The sequence below is a fragment of the Oculina patagonica genome, chromosome 13, assembly GCF_052425735.1.
Source record: "Oculina patagonica isolate OP01 chromosome 13, crgOcupat, whole genome shotgun sequence".
In the NCBI taxonomy this organism is placed as follows: Eukaryota; Metazoa; Cnidaria; class Anthozoa; order Scleractinia; family Oculinidae; genus Oculina; species Oculina patagonica.
In genome coordinates this window covers 12,041,320-12,053,701 of record NC_135770.1, presented here as the reverse complement: position 1 = coordinate 12,053,701, position 12,382 = coordinate 12,041,320, and the positions used below count along the sequence as shown (strand labels likewise).

The window sequence follows — 12,382 nt, the reverse complement described above, 5'->3', positions numbered from 1 at the left end:
TTATTAATAAAATAAGTCCCCGGGATAGAGCCTAAATTCATTAGATCAATTAATGTGTTCTAGCACATGGAGTAATATAACTATATATAGAAAAAAAGTTGTGATATCAGAATTGCACAATAAACTATGTAGTACTTTGTCTGGTTGATAAAAGGTTTACTTACCGATAGTCCCAGTACCCAAGCTTGTTTGTAATAATTTTAGATGGCTTTCACCGGTACCAAGACTTAAATGCAACTGAACAAACCAAATACAACCATAATGTGCTTTAATCACTGCAAACGTTATTGTGGATACCGGTATAAGTTCCTTGCTGTGTTGTGGCATAGATCGAGCTTTACCAGGAAAAAAATGATAAAAATTTTTGAGTGGAAAAGACCAATTACCATTCCTACATAATAATTAGTTAGTATCATCTTAACAAATTTCCTTTAGTGCTCTGGATAAATAGGCTCATGTTTAGACACTGGTTCAGGGATCACTGTTTCGCGGTGGTGGCCATGGGACACGTTGTTTGGCATGCAAGACTCTTACTGAGTGCCTCTCGATCTCCACCAAGACCAAATGGTTGTCTGGAAAAGGGAGGGGGTAAACTTGCTATAGAACCCAGGTGGGTACTTGGGATTTCAAGTGACGAGGATGATCGAATGGGGGCAAAAATCAAGACCCAAAAAAATCCCTAGGACTTCCAACAAAACACAAAAAAATTCCCTGGACCAAAAATTATAACCCTTCAAAAAATCCCATGCCGAATTTCTGAACCTTAAAGTTCCAGAAAGGGGGGATGATGTAGCACAAAGAAAAACATTAGAAACAGATCAGATTTGTTTGTACTTTATTTGCACAACTACGCAGACAAGACGCTATTACGAATCTTTGTGCAAAGGCTCCACCAGTAGCACTGATCTAGCTGGTGGAGCCTTTGCACATGGAAAGGTAGATTTGGGAACACATGATTTGATTGGCTAGATTTTAACAAAAAAATTTCAAATCAAGCCAATCAGATCAATCATTTTAAATTCCATTACAATAAAGGGATTTTAAAACAACTGGAGTTAATATGGCTAGAATTATGAAATTCACTGTTAAAATCAAGCCAATAAAACCATGTGTCCGGCAGAGCCGCCTTTTCTTCACCCAGGCCCTACCAGCTAAGGATGCATGCAGCTCTAGGAAATGAGAATGGGGTGATTGGACACCATATTAATTTCCATGGCCAGCAGGTGAAAATGTCATGGGAATGGATACAGATTTGCATGTGCAGAGTGTGAAATCTCAGCAGCTAACATAATTTTTGGCAGTAATCCAGCCTAAGTGAAATTTGATCAAGACTAATGGGGTCACTGATGATAAAGTTCAGTTTAATAGTACTTTATAATAATTCTCACACTATACCTAATGAACTTTAAATAAATGTTCGATTTATAGTAAAAGCAAGCCTCTAATTTGTGTATTTTTAAGACTAGAGGGGTGCTTCCTGGAAGCGGGAGCAGAGAAGATCTCTGTATATATTAATTTAATTAATAAAATATGTACATGATTGCGAAAACATTTGCCACAGATTCCAACCCTGTCTGACTTAAAGCACATCCTAAGGATGTGGGAAAACATTTCTCAAACTTATTTATAATTCGTCAAGCTTAGACAAAAAAATCATATCCATGAAGGAGGTTTGGATACCCAATCTTAATTAGCACAGATTTTTACAATTTTGTTTCTCCCTTTACTCCCTAATTTTTGTTTCGATTGAGAAGATATGTCAAACACTTGAGACAGTGTTTCAACGGCTATCCAAACACCTTGAATTTCATCAAAAATACACAGCTGTACGACATATTTTCAAATCTCTTCTCAGTGTTTGGATATCCGAACGAAACACTCTCTCTCTTGTTCGATATATAACGTCTAACATAGACCTGATCTTCATTTATGGTCTTATGAAATAAAAAAAAATGTAAAAAATAAACAAGTAACTAATTACAAACATACTCTTGACAAGGAAATTAAAAGGTTTTTCCATTAAAGATGGGCCAGTCAAATCAACTTCATTCATACCTTTCCTGAGGTTTAAGGCACTTTTTCATGAGGGTGTTTTTTACAAATAATGGAAAAGTTCTTTTCGCAAATAATGAGTGATTTAATAATTATCTTTTGAAAAAATTCTTTTTAATTATTTTATTTTTTACAAATAATGGGAAGATTCTTTATATAAAGGATGGAAGATTTATTTATTTATTTATTTATTTATTTATTTATTACAATTTATGGCTTTAGAAAACAAAGGCCAAAGGATGAACTGCAAAAGAGTCAAAGACCCCATATTAAAGCAGATCACCTAAGGTACTAAGATAAAAACACAAATGAAAATGAAATTATAATAGTAATAAATAAGTAAACAAGAAAAACATTCAAAAGAAGTAAAACCTAAGGAAAAACGCAGGTTAAAACCTAATACAAGTTTTCTCTTGTAGGGAAATAAAGCACAAGAAAAACCTGGGGTTGATTTTGTAACTGGTCAAGATAATGCTACACACAATCCTCCAGTTTATAATGAGGACACACCCCTGAGAAGTGCTCAATTCCACAAGAGGGAGAGTTCAGTAATGAACAGTAAGGACTCAACCAGCAATGCAGACAACCATCCAGCAAACAATCATCCACCAACCGAAGGTAACATATTTAGATGTACATGTATATGATTGAGATGAATCATTACCTAGCCCTTGTATATATGCAGCATTGCGGGACTATTGATGCTAGGTTACCTAGCCTCTGGATGCATTGCTGGCCTGTGACACTAAATTGCATCTAGCCCCTCTGCATACATTGCAAGTCTGTTTTGCTAGACATTATTGTAGAGATTATTTTTTAGAGAAATATATCAGACAAAACCTTAGCAGCGTAATATGTTTGTAATTTGTTCAGATATTACTCCTTATCAGGTTCAAGAAAGAAATTTGTTTCTCCAAACCTTAATGTTACAATTTATGTTGTGCTTACAGATTTAGGCCAAGCTTTATAAATAAATCATTTCTTTAATTTTCCTTAAGAGCAAAATGTCATTTACTTAATGTGGCAGGCTTAGGATAATTAAGAAGCCTATTATTTGCAAATAGCTGAGTATTTCATGCTCTACATATGTGTATTTCTGTCTGTATGGACAATTGTTCTTTGGGCAGTCGCACTTACATTAGTTATATGCATATGGTTTCCAGTTAACTTTTTCATGCCTGTTTTCCTGAATAGTAGTAGTTTTTTTTATTATTATTTGATTGCTTGGGAATAAACCTGACTCCTGCAGTTTGACCTAGAATGTGTGGTACCGACAAATATCCACACTCGCCCCATAAGAGGTCACTGGAAATTCTGAAAGGGTTTGGGGTCTCATAGCAAAACTGAAATTTCTGGAAGACTGGGGCTTCTGGGATCAAAAAACCTTTTGTTGAGCGAGATATGGATATTTTCTGGCACAAAACAATTGGACCCGAGTGGCTGTGCTTTTCAGCTGCTCTTAATATTTTTGTTTTCTTTAGGAAGTACCAACTGGCGGCGCAATGTAGCTGTAGGAGTGGCAGCTGGCACTGCAGTGGGTGCTGCTTCTGTGGCAGCTGCTCCGGCGCTCCTTACTGCTGCTGGCTTTACTGCTGGAGGTATTGCTGCTGGCTCAATTGCAGCGACTATACAGTCAGTTTTCTATGGAGGCTCTGTGGCATCTGGAAGTTTTTTTGCATTGTGTCAGAGTGCAGGAGCTGCCGGCATTGGTGTAGCAGGGAATGCTGCCATTGGGATAACTGGCGGGATTACTAGTGGGATTACAGCCTTAGGAGCAATGATGTTTTTACCGGTATGTTTCAAATAGCAGCCGTTAAATGAATGTAATGGTCTAACGTTCTGGAGTATTCAGTTTTTTATATAATTCTATTTTTTTTTAAAAAATTGTTTCTCTTTGCTTGGTCCATCTTTGGAGCACTGTGCTTAATAGAGTTGAAAGTGTTTATTTGGAGGGGGCTTTTGTGGTATGTAATGTCGAGACGCAAAGCTTGTTGCTAGAAATAGTGACTTAGAAAGGCGTTTATTTGACAGTATATGTTGACGGAATTAATGTGCGTATGTTCGAATTTTATTGACAGAACAGTCGTACAGACATCAAGTTGTTGATCTGTGGCAGTGGTAGTGAAGCGCACGCATTTGCCGGTATTGCGTCATCTGTGAAAGGTACTGAAGTACGAGTGCTTAGTTTGTATCAAGATGAAGCAGAACGTTGGAGTGCTGCAATGCAGAAGAGCGATCTTGAGGTTACCTTGCATCGGAAGGGAAAGGAACCAACTTCTATTAAGTCCAAACCTGCATTGGTGACGAAAAACCCAGAGGATGCCATGCGAGATGTTGACATCGTGGTCTTTGTGCTACCAGCATTTGCCCATGAACTGTATCTGGATGCCATAAAACCTTACATAAAACCTGGCACAATAGTAGTTGGTCTACCAGGAGGCCCAGGTTTTCAGTTCCAGGTACGTGAGGTGCTGGGTGATGTAGCAAGGAAATGCGCCATCGTGAATTTTGAGTCATCACCTTGGGTGTGCCGTATCACTGAGTTTGGTGTAAAGTGTGAGGTTCTTGGTACCAAGGAGACCCTGCAGGGAGCCATGAAGGTAAGAATATCTCGGTTAAAAATAATTTTCATACCCACGATTTTGATGTGGTATAACTATTGCAGCGTCCAGGTAGTGTTTGTTTCTTGGGCAATGTTCTTCGTATTCAAGTTATGTAACAGGGTTTCACGGCGTTTGCAATTAGTGTTTGGACGGTGTTCTAATTTATATTTCTTCGTTTTGTCTTTAGTTTTAGTTTAAATTGAGTGTTTCATCGCATTTCCAACTGCCTCAAAGTTCGTCTCTTTTCCCGTGTTTGGAAATGTGGCTGTCTCTCGGGTCTGATGTATAACTTTCCTTTCGCTCACCAAAACGTGTATTTCCAATGCTTTGTCGAATTAATAGGCACGTATAGGATATATCGAGGATTCTTTAGCCTTAAGGGCTATTTATATTAGGAAAGTAGTATTTTTTGCAAATCCTGTCTCTTCATAAGCTGTTTCTTGTAAAAGAGAAAACGTTGCAAATAACATGACGTATCTTTTGACGGCAGGATATGATAATCTATGGTTAGCTCGGTTTACAGCAAGGCGCCTAAATGTGTGACCACTTTTTCAACTGCAAGCTATCCACGGCTTTTGATTGGATTAAATCTGCACGAAAGAATGTGAATAAATTAAAAGTGGTCACACATTTGGGCGCCTTGCTGTAACTACAGGAATGTCTACGACGAACACATGAAATATTACACAAAGCCTGTTCAGTGGTTATAGTAAAACAATACGTTACCTTAGTGTTCCTCTTCCGTGATCCGTTTCTGAAATTTCCTCTTCCGTGATTCATTTCTAAAATAACTTTATGTGATGAAATAAACACAGTTGAGCTTGCCAAGAGAGTATATCATTCTCTCTTTGCCTCGCAAGGTTCCAGCGAATGTCCTTTTTACAACCTTCAATTGAAGAGCGGCGGGAATAAACGGCCCCTGGACTTTCTGACTAAATCGAACATTATCGAAACAGCTCCAAATTGCGCATGCAGGTTTGTTTACGTGTGCTTAACAATGTCCTGTCTTTCATTTCACTGGTCTTTGTTTCGTTTTTGAAAAATTACACATGCAAAAAGACAAGGTTTTTGCTCGCGCGGCTTCTTTTGTCTTTTCTTTTACAAACGATAAACAAAGGAAACCTTTTGTTTCTCAAAACGATGAAGTCAGCTAAAGTTTTGGGATTACAGGCCTAGCCCCAACCCCTTAGCTTAACCCTAGCGAAAAAAGCTTAACCCTAAACCCCAAGGGTTAGGGTTAGGGTCTGACGCTAGGGTTTCATTTCAAATTTAGGGTTAAAAAGCTAAACCCAAGTTTAAGGGTTAGGGTTAGCGTTAGCGTTTCAAGCGGCTAGCTTTCACTGCAGTCTGCTTGCGGTTAGCTTCTTTTTGTTGTTTCGGGCAAGACTATTGTAATCTGTTACCGTTAGCTGTAATTTTGAGGTGAAAGTGAAATAAAGACTGATTGTTGATTGAATACGTTTGCTCGTGTTGTCACATTATACTAGTTTTGCTTTCAGTTAAGTGCCGCCGGCTTGCTCTCACTTCTATCTCCACTCCTTACATCATCACACATCTACAAAATCCCGCGAAAACAAGATAAACTAAGGCACGAATCGATTGATTGATTGATTTATTGATTGATGAATATTTAATGAGGCACAGAAAATAATTTTGCAAGGGGAGGTCCCCCCCCAAACCTATAAAGAATTTTTTAAAGTCTAAAACCAGGTCACTTCTCGGCAACTTTGTCGCGGCAGAACCCAAGCGGACCCTGTAAAACTCGCGTTGACGAAGTTCCCGGCAAGAAACCTCTTGTTTTAGGCCTTCTATGCGGCCAGGCTCAAACTACCTTGTTTGCAACGTTTTTCCGAAGCGCTAAACAGCGCTGTTGTACAAAACAAAGGCAGAAACATCACTCAGTTCTTCGAGCGATGCTGTAAACTTACGGGTATTCAGACTTAATGATGTCCTTCAACCACCTGTGTAATGTCTGCACACCAGACAGGTCCTCGATGAAGGCGGATTCTCGCCAGGAAAACACACACACGTTTTCAAGCCGCCATCTTCCTTTATTGCACTACCCACAATGCCTTAGGGCTGGGCCTACACAGGCAACCCAGTTACAACACACTACATCTTCCCCCTTTTTTAAATGAACACAATGGGTACAATGAAAAGCTAGACAAAATCCGATATAACTGTAAACCATAACAAGTAAAGGATACAAATCCAAATGCAAATAAAAGCACTGTTTTAAAGTCTTAACTGGTAGTCTCCTGTTCAATAGATAACACTTCTTAGTCAAAACACTAAGTGTAGTCCTCACGGTCCATATCAGAAAACGATCTTAAGTAGCAAAGTCCTTAATAAGTTCGCTTAGCTTAGCCTTTTCCAGTAACATAGTCCTTAAGCCAGCTTGGCTCAGTTCTCGTCCGTGTTGATCTTCGAGGTTCACTGGTCTGTTCTGGTACCCGAGTAACAGCGGGCTGTGGTGATGGTTCCATAACAGGCTCAGTCACTGATCCTTGTGCTGGGATCTCATCCAGTTCAGGAACAGGAAGGGTAGCTGGTTTCAGTAGTGGTTGCTGAACCAATGGCTGTGCTACTGGCTGAATTCCTAACTGCTGTGGCTGGCAAGCCTGTGGTCTTTGTCCAATGAACCTTTTCACATGGCCTACATTTCTCTTAAGTAGCGTTTCACCTCGCTCAATGACCACTAAGTCCCCTTTCTTGGATATTACACTGTATGGGTCTGGATCATACACTGCAGACAGCTTGTTCTGTTTCCGCTTCAACAGCAACACCCTGTCTCCTTCTGCTATGTCTGACTATGTCTTGTTAGCAGTTTCAGCCCCTCGCTTCTTCTGCTCTGCATCCTGATCCCGTGCCTGCTGGTCTGTGGTACTCGACCTCTCCTCCTCATAATCCCCTTCAAATTCTGGCATCTTTGTTCGCATCTTCCTTCCATACAATAGCTCAGCCGGGCTAACACCTGTAGTGGTGTGCGGTGTTGACCTGTAAGCAAGAAGATACTTCTGAAGCTCTTGCTGCCATGGTTTCCCTTCAGCTTGTGCTGCACGCATTGCCTTAAGGAGCGATTTATTCTGCCTTTCAACCTCTCCGTTCGCTCTCGGCCACAGTGGAATTGTCTTCTTGTGTTTGATTCCAAGCTCGTTAAGGAATTCCTCCATCTCTCGGCTAACTAAGTTTGTCCCATTATCTGTTCGTAATGTCTCAGGGATGCCATGTCTAGTAAAATGCTTCTCCAAGCACCTGATGATAACACTGCTAGTTGTGCTTCTCACTACATCCACCTCAATCCATCTGCTATAGTAGTCGACAGTCACAAGAAGGCTCTCCCCTGTTGGCAGTGGACCCATCAGATCTACTGCAAGGTCTCTCCATGGCTTTGTCGGCATGGTCGTTGTCTTCACAGGAGGTACGGTGGCAGCAGGAGTCACAGCTTGACATCCAAGGCATTTTTTGCAGTGACTTTCCACCATACTGTTCATGTTCGGCCACCACACCTTGCTTCGGAGGCGATCTTTCGTTTTCACTATCCCTTGGTGTCCTTCGTGGGCTAACTCTAAGACCCGTTTACGCAAGCTCGCCGGAACAACAATCCGCATGCCTCTCATCACCAATCTTCCAACCACAGTAATTTCATCACGCAACAACCTGTATGGACTAGGCGCTTTAGACCAGTCCCCTGTTTTCCAACAACGAAACACCTCAGTCAGTTCCTCATCTTCAGCGGAAGCTCTCTCTATCTCTCGGGTGGTCATCGCGCGTGGTGTAGCATTGACCGCTACCATTCTGACATATTCTTCGGTTACACCATCACGGGGCGAGGCTGGTATCTTTGTCAAACGACTTAGGCAATCAGCTATATTCTGGCCTGAGGGTACATGACGAACTGTGTACTTGAACGGCATAAGACGCAGGACCCATCTCTCAACTCTGGCTGATGGTTTAGATCTAGGACCATAGATAGCTTCCAGAGCTTTACAATCAGTGACAAGCTCAAATGACTGTAACCCAGATAGGTAGAGATGAAATCTCTCACAAGCCCAGACGACCGCTAGGGCCTCTTTCTCTGTCTGGCTGTATCGACGCTCGACATCACTCAAGCTTCGGCTCGCAAATGCGACTGCTCTCTTCACTCCATGCTTTTCTTGCACGAGTATAGCCCCAAGTCCAACCGGACTTGCATCGGTAACCACTTCAGTTGGTGCATCCTTGTCGTAGAAGGCCATCATTGATGCCTCAGCCAACTGTTTTTTCAGAGCCTCAAATGCTTCATTCTCCTCTTTGCCCCAATACCACTTGGCATCTTGACGTGTCAGCTTCCTAAGTGGTTCCACCGTTGTCGCAAAATCAGGCAGGAACCGTGAACTGAAACTGACAAGTCCCAGAAAGCTTCGCAACTCGGCGACATTGGTCGGAGCCTTTGTTTCTCGAATAGCCTGTACTTTCTCTTCTGTCGGCCCCACACCATGTTTGTTTAAAAGCAGCCCCATGAACACGATCTGATTCATTCCAATCTTGCACTTATCCTTGTTGAGGGTAAGGTTTCTCTCTTGCAATCGATTAAGCAATGCAACAAGGTTTCTGTCATGGTCCTCGGTTGTCTTTCCATGCACCACAATGTCGTCAGCGATGTTGGTGGCTCCAGGGCACCCAGCAATTGTTTGTCTAACAATGTTCTGGTATTGTTCTGGGGCGCTGTTAATACCAAAACTCAACCTCTTGTAGCGAAACAGTGAATCACCAGCTGAAAAGGTTGTGATGTCCCTGGAACCTTCTTCTAGCTCAATTTGATGGAAGCCCATGTTCATGTCAAGTTTTGAGAAAACAGTGCTCCCATTCAGTTCCTCCAGTACCTCATCCACTGTTGGAATCGGTAGCTTCTCCCTTCGTATGGCCTCGTTCGCACACCTCATATCCACACAAATACGTACATCATCCTTGTTTGGTTTGGGAGCAATTACAGCTGGGCTCACCCATGTTGTTGGACCTGAAACCTTCTCAATGATGTCAAGATCAAGAAGCTCGTTTATTTTCTTTGTGACTTTCTCTTTCAGAGGGTAAGGAATTCTTCTGGGTTTCTGTGCTACAGGTTTAACCTCCGGATCAATGTGCAGTTTAAGCTGGTAGCCTGACAATTTGCCAACTCCTGAGAACACCTTCGGAAAACGATCTGCAATACCATCAATGTCATTGCCCACAGAATAAACATTTGCCACACCCTCTAACTCTGGTCCAACTTTCAACACTTGTAATCGCTTAGCTGCTGGACTACCGAGTAAACACCTTCCTTCTCCTTGCGTCACGAGGATCGTTTCCATAGTTTTCCTTCCATTACACTCAATACTCGCCTCAAACTTACCCACAACTGGTAAACAACCATTCCCATACACTCGCAAGTTCCTTTCTTCAGGTTGCAATTTTGCTTTAAGGCCACTCTTCACAAGGTTGTTAAACTGCCTCTCACCAAGTACAGTAGACTGGGCACCCGAGTCAACAAGCATGCTGGTGGTTGTGTTATCAATCTTGACCATAATCACATTATCCTCACAGGCTCTCTCTCCATTAAAGTTTATAGGGAATGCATAAGGCTCATCCCCACTGTCATATTCAACTTGATTAACTTGCTTGTTCCCTGATCTTGAATCACGTTTAGCATCACTAAAACGCTTTCCTCCACGCCCTCTGCCTTCTTTCACTCTACCACCCCTTTTGCTCTCAGTATCACCCTTACAACAAGCTGCCCAGTGCCCTTTCTGACCACACTTTGCACACGTTTTACCCCGAGCTGGACATACCTTATCACGAGCATAATGTCCCACCTTGCCACATGCATAACACTTCTGGGTTCCAAATCCACTCGACGGTTTCTTGCTGTCGCGGTCCTTGACCATGTTCACGTTACTCTGTCCTCCCTCTCCTTCGGCAATGTTGCTCGCCTGACGCCGTGCCGTTTCCCACGCTCTCGCTTTCTCTATCGCTGCAGCAAGCTGTATATTTGGCTCCTCAAACAGCTTGGTCCGTAACTCCAAGGAAGAAACTTTCTCCAACAACTGATCTCTCACGGCGAATTCAAGTTCCTCAGGTCCATAGCTACAATGCCTTGCTTGTTTACGAAGTCTGAGCACGAATGAGTCGACATCTTCTCCCGGTTCTTGCTTTAGCTGGCGAAGAACATGCCTTTCGTACGCAGCATTTTCTTGCACTCGAAAATAAGCGTTCAGTGTTCGAACAGTTTGTAAATAAACATCATCATCTTGGCCTTCCGGAGCATTGATGATTGCCAGATTCTCGAAAATATCCTGCACGCCAGAACCAGCTCGATAGAGTAATTCGTTCCTCTTTCTCGCGGCGTTTTGAAGATTTGCTTTCCCTTCGGCAAAATATGTAAACCCTCGCAGCCAAACACGCCATCGCTCACTCAATTCCGATTTCGAGCCCGAAATATCCATCGGTTGGATATTTGTCGCCGCCATACCACTAGAAAGGATTATTCTCGCAATCCTCGTCGCCAATGTAATGTCTGCACACCAGACAGGTCCTCGATGAAGGCGGATTCTCGCCAGGAAAACACACACACGTTTTCAAGCCGCCATCTTCCTTTATTGCACTACCCACAATGCCTTAGGGCTGGGCCTACACAGGCAACCCAGTTACAACACACTACAACCTGGCAGCCGCAATCGAGCTAAAACTATAAACTTTTCCGTTTTACTTTCACAGACACGCCATTTCGCTTAATTCAAACTCTTCCGCCTCTAACATGTGACCTTACGTCACAATGCAGTATCCAGTCCTACGCTACTCAAATCAACAAAAGACATGCGCAGCGAGTCGAAGAAATGCTTGTTAAATGGTTTCTCGTCTTCCGTAGACGCTTAGAAAACCCTACAGGGAAAGATGTACACGCGATGCGTTGGAAAACTCAGACTGCTAGCTGACTGGGAGCACGTAAGCTTGCAAAATGCCTTTTTTTTCCATACATAATTTCTGAAAAACGAAGAAAAGACCAGCCGAATGCAACACAGGACAGTGTTTAGCACACGTAAACAAACCTGCATGCGCAATTTGGAGCTGTTTCGATAATGTTCGATTTAGTCAGAAAGTCCAGGGGCCGTTTATTCCCGCCGCTCTTCAATTAACCTAAAATAATATGTTTCACTTTCCACAGCAACGTTGAATTAACCTGTACATTTGTCTCTTTCCACAGCAAGGAGAGGGTGTTGCGCCCAAGAAGGACCCAGTTTCCACACTGCAATATCTCCTGGGACCCCTCCCTAAACTGAATGTCTCTGGTCACCTGTTGGGTGTTACGTTAATGAGCACTAACGCCTACTTGCACCCGTCAATACTGTATGGTCAGTGGGAGGGGTGGGACGGGAAACCACTTGACGAGCCACCCTTGTTTTACCAAGGCCTGACTGATTCAGCTGCAAACCTTCTCTCCAGTGTATCAGACGAGATTGTAAACATTGGCTAAGGCCGTTGAGTTGCAGACTGAAGCTGACATGTCAAATGTAAGAGGTTAAATCTATTTAAAGTCATTCAAATTTTACGTCTGTCTGTTGGGGGAAAGATACAAATAAGTAACAGGGTCGTAACCAGGTATATGGGATCACAAGTCATGGCATGTCATGGGATCCGGATCGGCCAATCAAATGGTATCAGAATGCAATCAGGGATCAAATGCTGTCACATTTTGGGGATCAGGAATCAAA

General features: G+C 42.3%; 1 protein-coding gene and 1 pseudogene across 2 annotated transcripts in view; one reads left to right on the top strand and one right to left on the bottom strand.

The window, feature by feature from the left end:
* The window catches only part of LOC144636171 (uncharacterized), a 64,310-nt gene that overhangs the window by 5,332 nt on the left and 46,596 nt on the right, over nucleotides 1-12,382 (bottom strand). The gene's annotated exons all lie outside the window — the stretch shown is intronic.
* LOC144636146 (tauropine dehydrogenase-like) overlaps nucleotides 1-12,382 on the top strand; it is a 49,611-nt pseudogene that overhangs the window by 35,709 nt on the left and 1,520 nt on the right. Inside the window, exons 2-5 of the transcript XR_013567475.1 lie at nucleotides 2,472-2,670; nucleotides 3,534-3,844; nucleotides 4,131-4,652; nucleotides 11,875-12,181. The product of XR_013567475.1 is annotated as a tauropine dehydrogenase-like (transcript). The remainder of the gene's footprint in view (nucleotides 1-2,471; nucleotides 2,671-3,533; nucleotides 3,845-4,130; nucleotides 4,653-11,874; nucleotides 12,182-12,382) is intronic.